General features: G+C 46.3%; 1 protein-coding gene across 1 annotated transcript in view; it reads left to right on the top strand.

Moving 5' to 3' along the window:
- The first annotated feature begins 4,378 nt into the window (after positions 1–4,378).
- The window catches only part of WDR35 (WD repeat domain 35), a 138,366-nt gene continuing 122,343 nt past the window's right edge, over positions 4,379–20,401 (top strand). Inside the window, exon 1 of the mRNA XM_088468143.1 lies at positions 4,379–4,451. The gene's annotated coding sequence lies outside the window, so the exon portion shown is untranslated. The remainder of the gene's footprint in view (positions 4,452–20,401) is intronic.

Genomic DNA, 20,401 nt, shown 5'->3' on the forward strand with positions numbered 1-20,401 from the left:
TTGAGACTTGTTGTCTGATTTACACATTTAGCAATGTCACATATTACATGTTAGATCGCTCTCTTAGCTGAACTCTCCGCATTTGCTGCAGTATCACATCCACTCGATGGGGCTGATTCTGAATCCTACGCACTGTGGGGGAGATGTATTAAATCATGTGAATCAATATCGCACAAAGCTTTAGGTACACGCCCACAAGCCAGGGCAACACTGCGCAATTGTATTGTTCCCAGTTCCCGTCCTGAAACGCCCAATTTCATGGAAACGCAGATCCGGCCAAGGTCTGTCTGAAAAGGAGGACAGACATCTGCAAAAATGAGTAAAGTCACATCGGCGCATGCACTATGGGACTGATTCAGAGCTGGACACAATGGCGATCACGGACGTAGATCGAACGATTGTCATTGCGCAGGCGTATAAGACACTGCGCGTGCGCTGTGATCGCATTGCGATCACGAACGCACAGTGTAATCCATCGCAAAGTGATTGCCAGGCTGTTAGCGTTTGGGGGTGGTGACGGGGGAATGGTATCAAAATACCTGACCACGGAAGCCTGACAGGAGGAGATCCCGACAAGCGAAGGTAAATACTCTAACCCTCACCTCCCCCCCGGCCCTAGCCCCCCCCCCCAGTGGTGCCTAACCCTAACGTCCCCCTGATGGTGCCTAACCATAACCCCACCTCCCGGCACCCTAAACCTAAGTCTCCCGGGGGGGTGCCTAACCCCTCCTCTCTGCAGCCTAACCCTAACACTCCCGGGGGGTGCCTAAACCTAAGCCCCCCTTCCCCGGGGACATGACAATACTTACCCGGCCGTGGATGTTCGGGATTCCGGCGGTTCAGGATGCTGCCCCAGTATCCTGATCTCATTCAGGATATCACGTCGGCATTATGCTGGGTGTCAGGATTCCGGCATCGGTATATCGAAGGCCGGCATCTGCCGGTAATATCACTACATCCCGGTGATGGGGGGTTGGTCGGAGAAAAGCAGGCGTGCCTGTCCGTCTGAACGCCGTTTCATGGGTGTGCATAAATTAGCCACTGCAATTGTATACGCAGCTATGCGTGTCAGGAGAGCTCACAAGGCTGCAGCTGGCCAGACCTGCGGCAAAGGAAAGATAGTCACTCTATGTGTGTCGATGTTACCGATATATATATGCACGTAAGCGATGTCATACGCAGGTAAGAAGGCAGCAGTGGGCGTCCTTAAGCTTGGGTAAGCTTTGCAACCATTAGCATATTTTCACAGCTGCGATGTGCACGAACTCGCAGCTGTGATCGCATTAGCGCCCGTCTCAGAATCAGGCCCTATGTGCTAAAACTCGCCATTTTTATCTGTTCACAGAGATCCCTCCGACTCCGACCAGACCCATTGTCACCAGCACTACAGAGGTGAGAATAGTTATTCCGTCAATAGGGGGATGAATAAGTACACTTTAAAATAATAATAATAATAATAATAATAATAATAATAATAATAGAGAGAAACAAGAAGACCAGTGGCGTAACTAGGGTATTTGGAGCCCAGGGCAAATTTGAAAAGGGAGCCCCCCCTCCCCCAACATCCCGATATGTGCGTGGAAAAAAAATGGGCGTGGTCACTTAAAAATGGGGCGTGTCAACATGACACACCCCTTTATTTTCATGCTAAACATCCTATCCATATGCACCTTAACCCCAGTAGTACCCCTTATACAGTACCCCCAGTATGCAGTTGTGGTCCCTCTTATGCAGGCCCATAGTAGTGCCCCTTATACAGTATCCCCAGTAGTGGTCCCCCTTATACAGCCAACCAATTAGTTCCCCTTACTCAGTGCCCCCAGTAGTGGTCCCCCCAAATGCAGTGCACTATGTAGTGTTCCCCCTTATGTAGTGCCCCCAGTAGCAGTCCCCACGATGCAGTGCACCCAGTAGTGGTATCCCCTTATGCAGTGCCCTTTATATAGTGTCCCCAGTAGTAGTCCCCCCCCTATGCGGTGCCCTTTATATAGTCCCCCCATGCAGTTTTCCCAGTAGTGGTCCCTCTTATGCAGGCACCCAGTAGTGATCCCCCCTATCTAGTGCCCCCTGTAGTGGTCCCCCCAGTGCAGTGCCCCTAGTAGTAAGCCCCTTATATAGTGCCCGCAGCAATAGTCCCCCCACCTCCCATGCAGTGCCCCCAGTAGTGGTCCCCCCTATCCAGTGTTCCCTGTAGTGGTCCTTCCTGGAATTGCCCCCAGTTGTGGTCCCCCCAGTGCAGTGCCCCTAGTAGTAGGCCCCTTTTATAATGCCCCCAGTAGTAGTCCCCCCCCCCAAGTAGTGGTCCCCAGTTGAGGTTCCCCCTCCCGATTAAGTTCCCCCAGTAATAGCCCCCCCCAGTAGAGGTCCTCCCAATAATGGTGCCCCCAGTAATAGCCCCCCCAGTAGAGGTCCTCCCAATAATGGTGCCCCCAGTAGTAGCCACCCACCCTGTTGTGCCCCCACCCCAGTAGAGGTCCCCCCAGTAGTAGCCACCCCCCTCCCCCGTTGTGCCCCCAGTAGTGCTGACAGGTTTTAAAAAAAAATATATAAAAATATACTTACCTGAATCCACACTGCTGCTCCGGACCGCGACACCGCTCCCGCCGCTGCCCGCCAGTCCTCCCGGGCTGGCGCGCTCAGCATAATGGGAGAGACGTCATGATGTCATGACGTCTGTCCCATTACCCACTGCAGGAGCCGGACGGAAGCCCGGCTCTTGCAGTGGGTGCTGCAGCAGTCAATGAGAGTCTATCTGACTCTCATTGGCTGCTGTTTAACACACGCATCGCCGCCAGCGCTGGCGGCGATGCATGTGTTATGCACAGCCTGAGCCCGCCTCCTGGCGCTATTGGGCAAGCGCTCAGGGGGAGGGAACGGGCTCAGCTGTGCAGCACAGGACCGGCGCTGGAAGACTAGCGCCGGTCCTGTGTAAATGTGTAGCACTGACTGCACTCACTGCGGTCGGCGCTACACAGGTGGCTAACTAGGGCAGGCCGGCACACACCCTGCTCGCCCTGCCCTAGTTACGCCACTGAAGAAGACTCAGGACCTGATTCAGACCCGGTCACTAAGGAGCGATCGCTTGCTGCCGGGTGATTGATGCTCAGTGCGCATGCGTATAACTCGCAGTGCGCAAGCCAGTCTCAGCGATGGGGAATCGTGCGCTCGTAGCACAAAGACTGAGCGCTACTTTGAGTGACAGATAGCGCCGTTTGTGGGTGGTAACAGGGGAAGGTGCTTGTAGACAGGGGAGTGGTGTTTTGCAAATGCAGGCGTGTCAGGCCAACAAAATGGCGTTTAAAGGGCGTGCATAATTAGCAAAGTAGCGTCATTGTACATGTCACCTGCATGTATTTCAGCCAGCAGTGATCGCAGTGCTTGTGGCGGGGTAAGGCTACCTCAAGGGCTGCGAGCAGCTCCGATGGGTCTCGATGTTACCGATTAATCCAACAATTCCAGGAGATGACGTGTGTTGCTAGGGGAAAGGGGGCATCTTTATACACTAGCGAACGCTCAGTGACGTTGCTCGCTAAGACATAGAGGGCGTCCTTACGCCAGGCAGTGCACGCGTGGAATTTGAATATCCGGCCCGTTTTTGCCAGCGAGCGACCACATCTTGTGAGAAGGTCTGAATGAGCTCCTCAGACTGGTATCAATGTGAAGTTTATATTGTACCACTGAAGAAACAATGGGCCTGATTCATTACCGATCGCAACTGCGATTATTCACGCAATCGGCCGATTGTTGCGTTCTGTGTATGCATCACAGTGCGCGAAGTCTCCACTGCAATTGGGACTGCGATCGCAGTGACTACGCAGACCCATCGCAGAGTGATTGACAGAAAGTGACAGTTTGGGGATGGTGACGGGGGGTGGTCAGCGAAACGCAGGCGTGTAAGTACGTTTGAACACAGTTACAGGGGCGTGCATAAATTAGCCACTGTGATGCCATACACAGCTTGGGCTATCACTGCGTGCGATGAGATTAGCAATTCCTGAGTAGGTCAGAGCTTGTGCAAGTGTGGGTGAATAGAAAAGGGGGCCATAGACTGCACACCCTGAATATATATATAATGGGAGGTGCTACCTGTGGAGACTATTGTTGCAAACACAAGAAAATAAAGTACAAGTGCACAACTCCAACATTACTAATTTTATATAATACATTCATAATGCAATAGAATTTTGCAATACAAAGGAGGTTTTAGCATAATCATGGCCATGGTTATGGGTCTACCCACCGCGCCCAGGTAACCTCCGAGGGTAGGTCCCTAACCTACTAGGGTTGAAATCTAGAGCACAGGCCCCCTTTTCTATATACTCTATTTAGTGTGCTCCATGCACACCTGAAGGTTTGAGACACCTTCAACCTAGATTAGCACCCCTCCCCCATTGGTTTTAAGCAGGGATGCTGGCATTTTGACTGCACCTTAGTACAAGGCACAATCCTAGGTAAGTCCTAAAATTTTTTATACTGCAGTGCAGCTATGGGTTGATTTTTGGGGCATGGGTCCCCTGGATTGCTTTGGTGTGGCTGCTTCAGGGCATCACAGTATAAACACATTTTCCTTTTTACACTTTTAGCACCTTTATTGTTTGTTTAATATATATGTATTTTTAAACCTCTATTTTTCACCTTCTTATATATGCAGCAGTAGCTGCTCTTATCTATCTTACACTTTCTTACACTTCACCTTCTCTCAATGGAGTGATGCCCTGGGGTGGCTCAGCTGGGCCTGTTTGGGAGTGTCCTGTGCTCTACATTTCAACCCTAGTAGGTTAGGGACCTACCCTCAGAGGTTACTTGGGCGCGGTGGGTAGGCCCATAACCATGGCCATGATTATGCTAAAACCTCTATGTATTGCAAAATTCTATTGCATTATGAATGTATTATATAAAATTAGTAATGTTGGAGTTGTGCACTTGTACTTTCTTTTCTTGTGTTTGCAAGTGTGGGTGAGCCTGCAATGGTACCGATGTTACCGATGGTTTTGCCGACTTGAAAAGTATTACGGATGTGTGTAAGCTAAAGTGGGCATCCTTATGTATTGCCGCGTATGGCATTGCGATTGCAATCATTAGAATATTTTCGCAGTGAGACCATGCGTAATCGCAACTGCGATCGCAATGGCGATCTGTAATGAATCGGGCCCAATGTAAAGTAATATCATACGTACCCTGTGTTTTATATAAGTTATTTACTTTGTCACTAGAATCTTACATTTTAAATAATTTGCCAGAATAAATTTCAAGAACAATTAATTTAATAGAAAATTTACTTCGTTACTTTTTAAATGTAATATCTACACATAACACAGTGCACCACTGATAAAAAAAAGTTTCTCCTTATTTCTGTCTTATGTAATTTGTGTCCCAATTGGAGACTAATTACAGCGTCATTGCCAAACAACAGAAAGCACTGCTACAAAAGCTGAAAGTAAAGTTATATTTCTTAAAGGGGTTTATAAAACAGAATAATTTATATATTGATAAACTAAACCGGATTTGGGGCACATAGATTTGTTCTTGTTTTGTCCAGTGGTAAGAGGGTGTCAAACAATGCAGGGATTCCAATCCTTTATCACATATTCCATGCTCATATTCAACTCTGCAACTCAAAGGGGTAAATTTACTACAAATTGTGTCTGGTCTGAAATGAAACACGGGAGACTTTTGACAGCTGAAACACTCAAATTTACCAAGAATCGTGTTTTGCTGAATCGTGTTTTTCAATGGTGTTTGTGTTTCTCCCTGAGTTCCCTAGCCAAACATACCCGAACATGCAGCCTGCACATATCAGTTAGATACGTGCAGGCCTCATGTGTGTTTTGTGTTAAAAGAAAATTGGTAAAATCTAAAAAAAAAGACGTGTGGGTCCCCTCCAAAAGCATAATCAATCCCGGGCTCTGTGAGCCAGTCCTGGTTCTAAAAATATGGGGGACAAAATGTGTAGGGGTCCCCTGTATTTTATGAACCAGCACTGGCCTCTATGAGCCGGTCCTGGTTTTAAAAATATGGGGAAAAATACATATTTGTATGTGGCTTGTCCTGATTTTTCCTTCTGCAATCCATTTGTGTACCAGACCCAACTTGATGATCATTCTTTGTACCTGCACCAGCACACCACACCTGGAGGCACGGCACAGGGATATAGCCCAAATCCCCCTGCAGGGGTCACTGGTGAGGATCAGAGAGTCACCAAGGAAGCAGCAGCCTTCACACACACTTACTGATGTTATATAAATGTGGCAGGTAGGGCCCAGAGCTGATCTAAGCTACAGCCATCTCCAGCTGCTGCCTGCATGCATTGTGATGTCACAATATAGGTCACAGCCCTATATAAAGGATGCCCAGCTACTGGCAGCCATTTTGTGGTGACATTGGGCCTGATTCGGAGCCGTTCGCTATTTGCGGTCGTTCGTTCAAAAACAAGGGGTGGCTATTCAAATGATCAGTTCGCACATTGCGGTCTGTTCACACCTCTAAGTCTGAATGAGCGAGCAAAACATACGCTCGTTTATTTGCTAAAAACGCCCCCTGGCCGCACGCACCATACGTCATGTCCGCTATTTATTAGATTAATCGAGTACATCGACCAGCATATGAACTGCTCGCTAGTCTTGTGGTTGGTTTTTGCTACCGCAATCATGCGAGCAGTTCTGACTATAAAATAACCCAGTGACGTGGTCAATGACGCTGCTGTATTAATTATGCACACCCATAAAACGCCCGTTTTGACCTTTAAGCACGCCTGCGTTCGGATCTCCACTCCCCATTTTCAAGCACCTTCCCCTGTTACCATCCACATACGCCTCATTCTGTCACTCAAAATAGCAGGCATTCGCTATATTGCGAGCACATGAATTTCGGCCGCACTGACTGGTTCGCGCATGCGTATAACGATCCGTACACATGCGCAGATGTGCGAACATCGCTCGGAACGAGCGTACTGCCGCTAGCGAGTGGCTCTGAATGAGGGCCATTGTCTCCTACATTGATACAGGCTTGCCTACCCTCCCGATTTGGCCGGGAGCCTCCTGAATATCGGGTGCCGCTCCCAGCCCCCTGGAAAGGCAGACAAGCCCCCCCCGCACTACCGCACTAATGATAAAAACCCCTGCAGCAGGGGAGGGGGGCGGTGATGCGAATAGCGCTGAATCGCATCATTGTGGCCCCACCCCCTGCTTCACAATGCCTTTCATTTCGGCATTGTGAAGAGGGGGTGGGGCCACAATAACGTGATTGTGTGGGTACGCCCCTGGCCCCACCCCCAATTCTTAGTCATTGCCCAGCCACGCCCCCCACTGTACACAGGCATTCAGCGCTCTCCCGGAAGGAGAGAGCTGAATGTCGGCAAGTATACATTGATAAGTAGTTCCTGCTTTATTTAAGCAACTTTGGATAATGACTACTGATAAGGACTATAGATTACATCGTCCAATAATGTCCTAAACAGCAGCGTCTTCAGAAAAAGAATCTGAATAACATCTTCAGGTAAGGACTATATAACAAATGTTGGCCTGTCACCATTACCCCTTCAGACTATTTTATCTGTAGTATTTAATTTAGAAATGATGGCTAAAGCAAATTATTAATCTGATATGACGCTCCATGACTTAAGATGGGTATACACTTGTCCAATCTTTCGGTGATCCAACTCCAGACCAGACTATTGATTGACACAATCCTACCGGAGACCTAGATGCAGATTCAACACCCAATATATGCCTACACAGCTGTCCAGTTTTGCAGCAGATCTCAGACCTGCATCTGCTGAAAGGATTGTGTCACCATACGCACTCTTCCAATCTTTAGCAGACCAGCTGCCACTCACAACCAAGGATGTAGCTACAGTAGGTGCAGGTAGTGCAGCTGTGACAGGGCCCAGACCTCTCCCTGTACTAAGTTACACAGCCATCTCCTGAGCTCCACCTTCTTTATTCTCACCAGTGCTGCTGTAGGGCATCAGCTGCCACTGGCACGCCGACTCTGCCTCCGTCTCTCTTCACTGACTGATTTGTTAGTGGATCATAAGGTGCGTACACACCGAACGATATGTCGTAACGATATGAACGATAACGATATCATTCAACGATATATAGTTCATATCGTTCCATGTGTATGATTGCAAATGAACGACCAACGATGCGCGCTCTCGCTGGACGATAATGATATCGTCCATTGTGCATGCATGCAGGCCAATCTGGACAATATTGTGCATTTTCCATAGGGGTTTGCGATTGTTGGTCGTTCATCGTTGGTGATATCTTTGGTGTGTGGATGAGCAATATCCTTAATTCAGCACACCAGGGATTTCAAGGGAGATCGTTCAGCAATATCGTTCGCTGAACAGATCGTCCCGTGTGTACCCAACTATAACTGTCTTATATACCACATTATATTACAAGCAATTATGTTTAGAGAGATTATATAATTTTTTTAAATATATATTTTTTTGTTTATAACCTTTACTATATACTAATCACCATTCATTTATTGACCTGCCTGTCAGCTAAGTAGGGATATTGTAAATTATCTAATATTTGCACTATCAAAATGGTTAAACTGCTAAATAATTTGCACAGGGGAAGCCCTGTGGAAATTTTGCTATGGGGCCCCCATAGGTTTTGTTACACCTCTTTCTTCAATTTTAATCAAAACATTGTGGAGGCTGATTTAATTAGCCACAAGTTGAGCACAGAAATTAATTATTAATTATCATAATTCAGAGTATATCCCCACTTCCAGGTACAACATGCTCTGCGTCCAGTGTAATTTTGACACTGATTGTAGTTGTTTTAAAGTCATATTTTTGGGGTTAATTTACTAAAGTGAGAGTTTTTAGAAGTGGAGATGTTGCTCATAGCAACCAATCAGATTCTACTTAACATTTAACTAGCACCTAGAAGATAATAGCTAGAATCTGATTGGTTGCTATGGGCAACATCTCTACTTCTAAAAACTCTCACTTTAGTAAATATACCCCTAGTCTCTTTTTTTTCTGTGTTTTACTCAAGATTTAGTCAGTGGACCTCAGTTTAAATTTTAGTCTAATTTTAGTCAATGTTTTAAGGCTCTATTTATTAACATTATTTTTACTAAAATAAAGTGAAAAAGGATGTTTTCACACCCTTTTCACATTATTTTAGTATCACCTATAGTTATTACAGGGCAATTGGAGTAGAATTTGTAAAATTCTACTCCAACCCTTAAGTATCACTTATTTTTAGGAGGTGGCGTTATCCAGGGTCTCCACCGGTTACCGGGCTCCCACTCTGCTCTAACGGGGAGAGCAGAGGCGGGAGCCGGTACCAGTAATCAGCTATGTGGTCTAAACAGACCGCAAGCTGATTGCTGTAAAAAAAAGAAAAAAAAATTGAAACAATTTTTTTTACTTACGTGAATCCAGGGACCGGTGATCGGGCCTCCGATGATGGCTCCTCTGCGGTCAGCTGGTCTCCCATAGTTCACTGCGGCCCGGTCATCAGGTGATCGGGTCCCAGTGCAGTATGGAAGATCACCGGAGGCCAGGAGGATGCAGGTAAGTGTAATGAAGGAAGGGGGGGTCGCGGGGGTCCGCGATCGTGGGGGGCAGGGCTTAGCAACGGTGGGGAGTAGCAGCGACGGTGGGTCGGGGGGCAGGGCTTAGCAACGGTGGGGGGTAGCAGCGACGGTGGGTCGTCGCATGCGCGGGCTCTTAGTAGCTGTATTTTTTCCGAAAATACCGCGACTAGAGTGCGGATGGGATCCGCAGGGACAGAGCTTTATCACAAGCTCTGTCCCTGCAAGGGATTTATAGTAAATCCCTGTGATATTGCCTGAATTCGCAATGCGAATTCACTCGGTAATATCACACTACAATCCGCATTCAATATGCGGATTGTAGTAAATAGAGGCCATAGTCATAATTTTTGCAAACAGTTTATTGATACTTTAGTGGATTTTGCTGAAGAACATTTCTTTAAAAATTTCCTTGAGGAGTTAGCATACCATCAGTGATCGCGCTGAGCGACACAATATGTGGGTCCCAGGGACCCACAACTTTAAAAAAATGGGGTCCTACCTGACCATTTCTGGGTCCCATTATAATTTATGCTTTAGAGCTCCCCACATGCCCCTCTGCCACCACACTTCCCCACATACCCCTAGAATGCCCATCTGAAACCCCTAATAGCATCCGTTTTGTACATAGATGTCAGACTTCAGTACCCATTGACAATAATGGGGACTGCAGTCTGCTGCGGTAGTTAGCCTTCTGTAGGAGATTTCTGTGAAATCTTCTGCATTAGACTGTTCTTACATAGTGGTGATGATACATAAAATTATGCAGAAACTGTAGTTACTGCATAATTTTATGAACAACCATAAACCAATAAATACATTTAAAAAATATACCAAAAAGATTTTCTTCTTTTAACTTTGAACAAAAATGCTCAAAGAATTCTCTATTTCTAGCTGTGTACTGTTTTTTTTCTGTGTGAGCTGGATGGGGGCGGCTGCCCTCATGCTGCAGGTCTTTATGGCTTCTCCTCGTCTTGATGTGTGGGAGGCGGAGTTGGAGACAGGAGTAAGAGGTGGGAAGCCAGCGACAGGAGTAATAGGTGGGTACCCGGGGACAGGAGTAGGAGGTGGGTACCCGGGGACAGAAGTAGGAGGTGGGGAGCCGGGGACAGGATTAGGAGGTGGGGAGCCGGGGATAGTAGGAGGTGGGAGCTTGGGACAGGAGTAGGAGGTGGGGAGCCGGGGATAGTAGGAGGTGGGGAGCCGGGGATAGTAGGAGGTGGGGAGCTGGGGACAGGAGTAGGAGGTGGGGAGCAGTGGACAGGAGTAGGAGGTGGGGAGCCAGAAACAGATACTCTGACTCGGGGAGTCAGAGTTTGGGTGGAGGGGAGCTACGAGCAGGGGGCAGGAGTGGGCGGTGGGGAGCCAGGGACAGGAGTGGGCGGTGGGGAGCCAGGGACAGGAGTGGGCGGTGGGGAGCCAGGGACAGGAGTGGGCGGTGGGGAGCCAGGGACAGGAAGAATCAGGAAGTAAGAGTATAGGTGGAGGGGAGCTGCTAGTTGGGGGCAGGAGTAGGCGGTGGGGAGCCGTGGACAGGAGTAGGCGGTGGGGAGCCGTGGACAGGAGTAGGCGGTGGGGAGCCGTGGACAGGAGTAGGCGGTGGGGAGCCGTGGACAGGAGTAGGCGGTGGGGAGCCGTGGACAGGAGTAGGCGGTGGGGAGCCGTGGACAGGAGTAGGCGGTGGGGAGCCGTGGACAGGAGTAGGCGGTGGGGAGCCGTGGACAGGAGTAGGCGGTGGGGAGCCGTGGACAGGAGTAGGCGGTGGGGAGCCGTGGACAGGAGTAGGCGGTGGGGAGCCGTGGACAGGAGTAGGAGGTGGGGAGCTGTGGACAGGAGTAGGAGGTGGGGAGCCGGGGATAGTAGGAGGTGGGGAGCCGGGGATAGTAGGAGGTGGGGAGCTGGGGACAGGAGTAGGAGGTGGGGAGCAGTGGATAGGAGTAGGAGGTGGGGAGCAGTGGACAGGAGTAGGCGGTGGGGAGCCAGGGACAGGAGTGGGCGGTGGGGAGCCAGAAACAGGAAGAATCAGGAAGTAAGAGTGGAGGGGAGCTGCGAGTTGGGGGCAGGAGTAGGAGGTGGGGAGCCGTGGACAGGAGTAGGAGGTGGGGAGCCGGGGACAGGATTAGGAGGTGGGGAGCCGGGGATAGTAGGAGGTGGGGAGCTTGGGACAGGAGTAGGAGGTGGGGAGCCGGGGATAGTAGGAGGTGGGGAGCCGGGGATAGTAGGAGGTGGGGAGCTGGGGACAGGAGTAGGAGGTGGGGAGCAGTGGATAGGAGTAGGAGGTGGGGAGCAGTGGACAGGAGTAGGCGGTGGGGAGCCAGGGACAGGAGTGGGCGGTGGGGAGCCAGAAACAGGAAGAATCAGGAAGTAAGAGTATAGGTGGAGGGGAGCTGCGAGTTGGGGGCAGGAGTAGGAGGTGGGGAGCCGTGGACAGGAGTAGGAGGTGGGGAGCCGTGGACAGGAGTAGGAGGTGGGGAGCCGTGGACAGGAGTAGGAGGTGGGGAGCCGTGGACAGGAGTAGGAGGTGGGGAGCCGTGGACAGGAGTAGGAGTTGGAGGGGAGCTAGGGACTGCAGGAGTAAACATGGACAGGAAAAGGGGCCACTGGGTACTAGATGTGGAGATGAGGCAGGGATTGGAGACAGAAAGCCAGGGACTGTTGGGGTCAGATGCGCTGCAGTACTCTCTAGCCTCACAGCGCTATTCTGTCACTCTACCACCTCCCACCACCGCCGGCTTCTGCTCCTCCATGTGAGCCTGATCTCTGCCTCCAAACAGCAGGAGGGGTGGCAGTGCATGATTTCCTTCAGACCCTGTTTCTATTAATAGCAACACCGCTGCGCATTATAACTAAACCCCCACCGCAGCTATCCATCCCCCACCCGCTAACTCACAACCCCCCCGCTATGGCACACCGCTGCACATTATAACTAAACCCCCACCACACCTCACCAACCCCCCCCACACTATCGTGGCACTACCCACTATCCACTTAACTGTCTCAGGGAGAGCAGCCACACGTGCAGTGTCTCCTTGCCTGCCTGGTCCGTGGCGCTTTCTGTATGCCGGATGCTGTCTTCACTCCGGGGGGCCGGGCCATAGTCTACACGCACGCCAGGACAATTCACACCAATCCTCCCATATGAGCTGCTGCTGGCTCCACCCCCAGTTTTAGTCCTCCCTGCCGCGGGGCCAGGGGAGACATCAATCATCTTCCCAGGAGCCAGGGAATTGGTTGGCAGCAAAGCGCGTCCCCGGGGAGCCACCCATTTTGAAAAAGTGAGCCCCCGGTCCTCATTCGTGAGTAAAATACACACTATAGCGCGTATTTGCGATCACTGACCATTAACTGTGTTTAGTAATCTAGGCTCAATGGGCTGAGAATGTATTATATACTGATTTACCATAGTAATTCCCTCCCAAATATCATATCATGGTTGCCAACATTCTACAATTTTATATCTAAACATTCTGGTTGCCCCTTCTGGGAGGGGGCAGCCAAATCGGCAAAGCAAGGGGGCATGGCCAACCTTGGGGGGGTGGAGCGGTGGGGGGGGGGCGCGCGATCACGTCACTTTGGCCTTGTCCTTTTCTACACAATGCCGAGAACACATTGTATAAAATTACTTTCAGGCTTTGTGTATAAGGTGTACCGAGGTACCTACTTTTACCCAAAAAACTGGGAAAACTTACTGACTCGAGTATAAGCCTAGTGTGGGAAATGGCAACAGCTGGTAGTGCCCCCAGTAGTAATCCCCCCTTTTAGTGCCCCCTGTAGTAATCCCCCCCTGGTAGTTCCCCCAGTGGTATTCCCCCCCTTTTAGTGTCCCCTGTAGTAATCGCCCCGTGTAGTCATCGCCCCCTGGTAGTGCCCCCTGTAGTTCCACCCCCCCCCCCCTAGTAGAGAGAGACGTGATAACAATAAAAAATAAAATAAACACTTACCTGAAACTCCCGCTCCTGGTCCCGCCGCTGTCCGCTCCTCCGGCCGCTTTGCATGGGAGAGACGTCGTCATGACGACGTGTCTCCCATCACCCACTGCGGGAGCCGGAAGATGGCTCCCGCAGTGGGAGCAGCAGCAGCCGCTGAGAGTCTGACAGACTCTCAGCGGCTGCTGATTACAGCAAACACATAGCTGCCGGCTCCGGCGGCTATGTGTTTGGCAGTGTGTAGCGCTGACCGAACTCCGTCCGGTCAGCGCTACACTTGACTCGAGTATAAGCCGAGGGGGACTTTTTCAGCACATTTTTTGTGCTGAAAAACTCGGCTTATACTCGAGTATATACGGTATATGAAACAGAAATTAATTTCATGTATGTACACAAACTTTGTTTGAGCCACAAAATTATTGAAAATATTGTATAAAATGACCTGCAGGCTGTGTGTATATAACACATAAATGCATTCTGTGCTTAGATTTGGGTCCCATTCCCAAGATGTTTCATTATGGTATGCAAATACTCCAAAATACAGAATATTCTGATTTCCAAAATAAACTTAGTCCCAAGCATTTTGGATATGGGTGTCTCACATTTGCAGCATTACACTTCCACCTTTTCTTCATAGTAACACCTCACACCTGTAGTAACACACTCCCCCTCACCTTAATAGTAACACATTTCCCCCCTCTGCATGCACCAAGTGACACAGACTGAGTTAGTGAGAGTGAGTGACTCCTGGCTACTGTTAAAAAAAAAAAAAGTACCCTCCCAACTTCAAGCCAAGTTATCAACAAACTGGGTGAGTGGGGCATGGCATCTCCTCCTTACCTTTGGTAATGCTATTATGAGTGTCCACTGTCCCGTTCACTGCCTCCCGCCCTCCAGTCCAGAGCTCTGGCTGTGTCAGCGGCGTGCGATGCTCACGACTCACTGTGGTGTACTCAGTTGCAACTTGCTGGCTGTTGCAAGTAACTTGTGATCTGATCCCATTCTCCAGTCTCACACCTGACCAGACCCGTATCCTAGTGTGTGCAGGCTATGTGGCATGTGTCCCACAGTGCTTCCTGGGTATACCCGGCTGTCACAAAGAGAGGGAAAGATACTGCACAGAACTAAAGAATAATAAATTAGATTATAAACCAACCTTTTCTCATTAGCAGATAATTATCCGTAATCTATGATCGTTGGTGGTGCTCCCAAAGCCCAATATATACACACTAAGCAACATAGAAGAAAAAAGTAGGGCTATGGTGTGGGGCACTCTTGTTAATTGATAATTGAATTAGTTTAATACATAACTTTTATTAGCGACAATAAAATAAAGTACCATATAGTAAATTTAAAAATAGATGGTGTAAATCCATCATCAAGGTCAAAATTCACTTGATATAATATAATCTAAAGGCGAATTGTAAATATGTACACAATCAAAACTGGATATATTGGATTGTTAATTAACTTATATTGAGATGTCTATATTAATATTGTCTGGCTTTGTGCAAAAAATAATCCCAAGGTATCTTTTGCTACAGCACCTGGTATTCCCTGGGAGTCATCTTCCAAGTACTAATCAGGCCAATTACAGTTTAGCTTCCAAGATCAGACGAGATTGGGCAATCAGGTAATGTATGGCTGTAGGTAATGTAGGGAAATTTGCACAATTACAGCACAGAACAATATAAATGTAGGACTAATTTGTATCAATAGTCCATTTGTTGGTTAGATATCCCAAAATCAAAGAAAGAATGCACAAGCAGACTTTATTTGTGTCACATATCAACATAATATGTCAAAATAGTGATGGCGAAGTAAAGTATACAGTAGTTTATGCTAATAAAGCCTCACTAGTGAAATGAAGAGGCACAGCATATATATTATACATTCATAATAAGCCACACAAAAAAATACATATAAAATTGATTATACAAATTAGTGAAAAGTGAATGGTATTAACAATATCCATCAAGCTAGGAGCATTCATTGTATATATCAAAATAGGAATACATGTCAAATAATGACAAAAAATAATTGATATACCTAGCATAAAGAACACAGCATTCTAACACATTTAAAATTAAGAAAAGCACACCTGTTAATGATTCAATTAGGTAAACAAAAGGAATCCCACTGAATACTAATGACTAATATGCAAGATATCACTTTGTAAATTACAGCATATACAGATATACATATATATATGTCTCCATGTAGAGCTGGACACAAAATAATTATAATAAGAATTCAATTAACTCTAACAATGAATGAAATAACTGTGTCCAGAAATAGATACAAAGTCCTACATGTAGCGTAAGTCAATCAAAAGAAAGCCATGGAAAACCAGTACCACTATGGCTCACTGGAGAGACATATTGGTGAGTTAGTCACGCCTTATCGGCGATTACCAGTGTGATGATAATAAAGACAGGGTGCATGTGTATGAAAATTATGTAGAAAATAAAAGCAGTTCTATTATGAACTGTAGATCACTCTTGTGTCTGTCCACCTGCTGTCATAAGAATATGGTGAGCATACAGCGCTATAAGATCACACATAACCTAACATTTATACATTAAGACAGGCGTTATGACACAGGGATCCTGCTGTGTAATGGTGCAGATACAATACCACTCCCGTATCCAAAAATCCAGAAAGATCCAACCCATATGCTGGCTGGATATTTGTGCTGAGAGGACGCGCGTTTCGCCCAGCTGAGGGCTTGTTCACCTCACCCGTTCACTGCCTCCTGCCCTCCAGTCCAGAGCTCTGGCTGTGTCAGCGGCGTGCGATGCTCACGACTCACTGTGGTGTACTCAGTTGCAACTTGCTGGCTGTTGCAAGTAACTTGTGATCATTGTGATCTGATCCCATTCTCCAATCTCACACCTGACCAGACCCATATCCTAGTGTGTGCAGGCTATGTGGCATGTGTCCCACAGTGCTTCCTGGGTATACCCGGCTGTCACCAACTGTGACGAAATGAGATGTGTGTTAAAAATGCATTTGCAGCATCTCATTCCCTGCAGCGATTAATTAACTTTTTAGCCCTGTTTGTTCCCCTATCCGTCTTCTAGTGTATGTGTGTTCATTCACAGGACTTATACTTTTCATTAGCAGGTATATTATATACAGTAATAATGTGAGGAAATGTAATGTTTAATACTGTATAGCCCTTGATGTTTAGCCTTGTCCATATGCCTGTTTTATTCATAACCAGTAGAGCAATGTAACACCTCATAGAACAAAAGACCTTGTGGGTTAATTTCCACCTCCATAGGGGACACTCAGGACTTACACCTGCTTCCATTTGCCTGCCTTTGTCCCTCACTGGAGTCTGGCAGACTGTACGGAGCCAACCCAGCTGGTGTTCATCAAGGAAGTAATATCTGTGGGAGGTAGGAGGAAGTTGTAGGATAAGGGACCTGCACTAATCAGGAAACAGTGCAACTCCCCTGGGTGGTCACAATATCATGGGAAATTGGAAGGTTTCAAAAGAGGTCACGCAGGGCAGCTCCTCATGTTAGTCACTGATTTTGGCTAAGAGGTCATCTATCCCAAAATGCTGAGTGGAACGCATCGCCAGTCCTGTGTAGACATATACGCTATTCACTGCTATGTGATCGGTGATAGTTTTGACTGTGTGGTATCCTGGAAACGCTTGGGTGGACTCAAAAACTATTCACTCGCTTGGGTGGACTCATACACTATTCACTGCTGTGTGATGGTGATAGTTTCTCCTGTGGGGACTGAGTGTCTCTAGCTATTTTGTGGAATTGTTCTGGGACTTTATACTCTACTGGGATTGCCTCTGTCTGGACTGCTACCTGCGTATTGCCTGTTCGCTGTATTTACCCCTTTGCCATTGCATATTACCTATTACCTATTCCTGTGTGCTGTTTTGTTTAGTCAAAATTATCATAGACAAAATGAACACTGTCTAATGCTGCATACACACGTAAAGATTTTCTGTCCAACCATCCAACTAGTTGATTGGTTGGAATGAAAATCTGGTAAGGTATGAAAGCAAATGACAATTAGCATTTTTTTCCCAAATGCCGGAAAATGGACAAAAACTGTTGTTTGAACAAATTGTTTAGATCAAACATTTAACAAACTTGTCTAAACGTCCAATTTCATCTGTTTTCTGGCATTTAGGAGCAAATTGCTGATCATCATTTACTCCCACACGTTACCAGATTTTCTATCCAATCGATCAACTAGTTGTATGTGATTGATTCCGATCTATCTTCTGTAATTAATCACCAGCCCAAGTTCATTAGTGTATGTCAGACCCTTGTATTACTGAGATCTCAGGAGACAGAATCACCACCACCAGACTTGGCTTCAAGATTCTTTCTGGCTATATTTGCGTGTCATACAATAATATAAAGCATTGTTCTCACATTAGCAACATATCAGAATTTTCACACATTATATCTCACTATAGCAGTCATTGTTATTTGTACATGTGGGAGTGTTAGGGAGGTAATAAGGATACACAGTCTTATTCATAACACTATCTGCATGTTTATACATTCAAGGTTCTTCAGCTCAAAGCTTAGCAGAAATCAGTCTTTGTGCAATATTACACATTTAAAGCTATGAATACTTAAAGGCACACACAACTCGTGACAAGATGGGAAAATGATAAATCTGTTATTAAGCTATCCACATAAGACTCCATCTTTTATTCATAACTTTATACTATCTACCTAAGAGGAACACAATCTTGCTGTACTAAGTATAGGTATATTTATATATAAGTTCCATCTACAGGAACCCATACATAGGATTACGCATTGATCCATTCCCCATAAAGCAAGTCCACGGTCCTCAGTCTCTAATTGTCTTTTATCTTGTCCATCTTGTCATGAATATTCAGGGAAATGATGATAGTCTTGCATAGTCCACATGTTTGCTTGTCATCCTCAATGAGGCTGGTTCCACAAATGGTATAGCTTGGAATGTTGTCCTAGGCACAGACGCTATCATAGACTTGAGTCATCATCAAAGCCTTTAGTGTAGTCTCCTTAGAGAAACAACAGTCAAGTGTAAGTAACTTCTTAATCAGAAATATAGCAAGTTTTATAATAATTTAAATGATTACAAACAAAGCTAAACAATAAGTGAAAGAATTCCTGATATCCATCTACTAAATTCATTACACCATTCAGCTGGGTTTAATTAGGAAAACCATTCATTATCATCAAGATCATACTCTGGATTACTATGTGATTTCCTAAACTGGTCTTTCAGTTCCTTGATTTTCTTCACGTGTCCGTGTATCAGGTCAGAAAAGTTATCAGCTATATACATTACAGCAGGCTAGTCTCACTATAAGACACATATCTTATTAAGCAGCCGTAAGGTAGTTGAGGATCAGTTTAAATTGTCCTATAACCTTTACTTTAAATTGCGGTTCATTAGAGATAATTTTAAGTACATCAAATATTTCATCTGTAACATTATCAAACAATTTGGCTTAAAGCTTCTATATGGTGAACATACTACACATTGAGTCTAGATATTGTTACTGCTTCATTTCTGCATATAAAACTATACATGCAGTTACTCAGCTTGATACTTGTGATGACAACTCCAAGTTTTAAAGCTAAAATAAAACTTATAACAAAGCAAAACTAAATGTACATTTCCACAAGCCTTTGTCAGGTTTGGGGCCTAGGAACATGTATCTATTCATAATATCAAATTACTCCAACTCCTCTTGGATGAAGACTTTGCAATCGGACACATATATTCAGGTATCCGTCCCATGAATTTTCACTGAAATAAATGTACTCATCAGGATTTGGAATAAACTTTCAAATCTGGGCTCAATAGCCTTCCTGGTATATTTCCAAATTATCATCCAATCTCCTGGTTGTAAACAGTGGATACCTGTATCAAGATAAAGGACTAGAATAGAAGAAAACACCTAACTATGTATTTTAGTTAATTGTTTCTGTAAAATTGATACATAGTACACCATAGCTGCATATGACCTTAATCATGATTTCCTTAACACACTGGAGAAAATAAGTTTCTTAATTACCTTGGCCATTGTCTTTGCATCTGCCCTCCAACACGCCTACCCTCCTGGCTAGTGACTGATGAGGCTCGTACAAGAGGACATCACATTCGGAACATTTGGGCAGTGGTATAAAATCAATTAGTATCCTTTGTAAGGGACACTGGATCTGGGGAGTAATTTTCAAAGGGGTTGGGACAGTCTTACCTGGATTGTCCAATGCACATATTAGGCACCTTGTTATAAAGGCCTGTGCTGTCTGTGCAAAACCCAGAGCTATCCAATTATGGTTGGTGATAGCCACCACTGTATCCTTCTCCAAGTGCACCTCACCATATATTATCTGGGCCACAACTGGGTAAAGTGTTTTGGTAGACCTAAACGTTGACCTTCCCCCTACTCACCATTTATCTTTAGCTCCTAGCTTTGCTTTTCTCAGCCTCTGGAGCTTGTACCTGGAGCTTTGTGAAGGTACTTAAGTCAATCTTGGGGGCGGGATCTACCACATAAGTGGGTTGCCCTTGGGAGTAGTGACTTATGGCAGCAGCACATGCAGCCTGGTCTACCAGTCTATTGTCTTCAGATTCAGGTGTAGTCTCTCAAATGTACCCTCATTTGTATCACTACAAGCCTTTGGGATAACTGGAATGCAGTAGACAGTGCTCTGACGTAGCCAACATATCTTGTGTATGGAACTCCATCTTCAAAAGAAATATTTGAAAAGTTAAATAAGAACAATGATTCCTGTTTCATTAGTTCAATACAATCATGATCAGGAAAATAAAAAGTTTGTATATTTTCAGTGTCCTCCTTGACACTGTCACTATTTAGTTGTATATTATCACTACACTCTCCCATCTTTTGAAACCTGCGAAAG

The sequence above is a fragment of the Taudactylus pleione genome, unplaced genomic scaffold (genome assembly GCF_031769625.1).
Source record: "Taudactylus pleione unplaced genomic scaffold, aTauple2 ptg000081l, whole genome shotgun sequence".
Taxonomy (NCBI): Eukaryota; Metazoa; Chordata; class Amphibia; order Anura; family Myobatrachidae; genus Taudactylus; species Taudactylus pleione.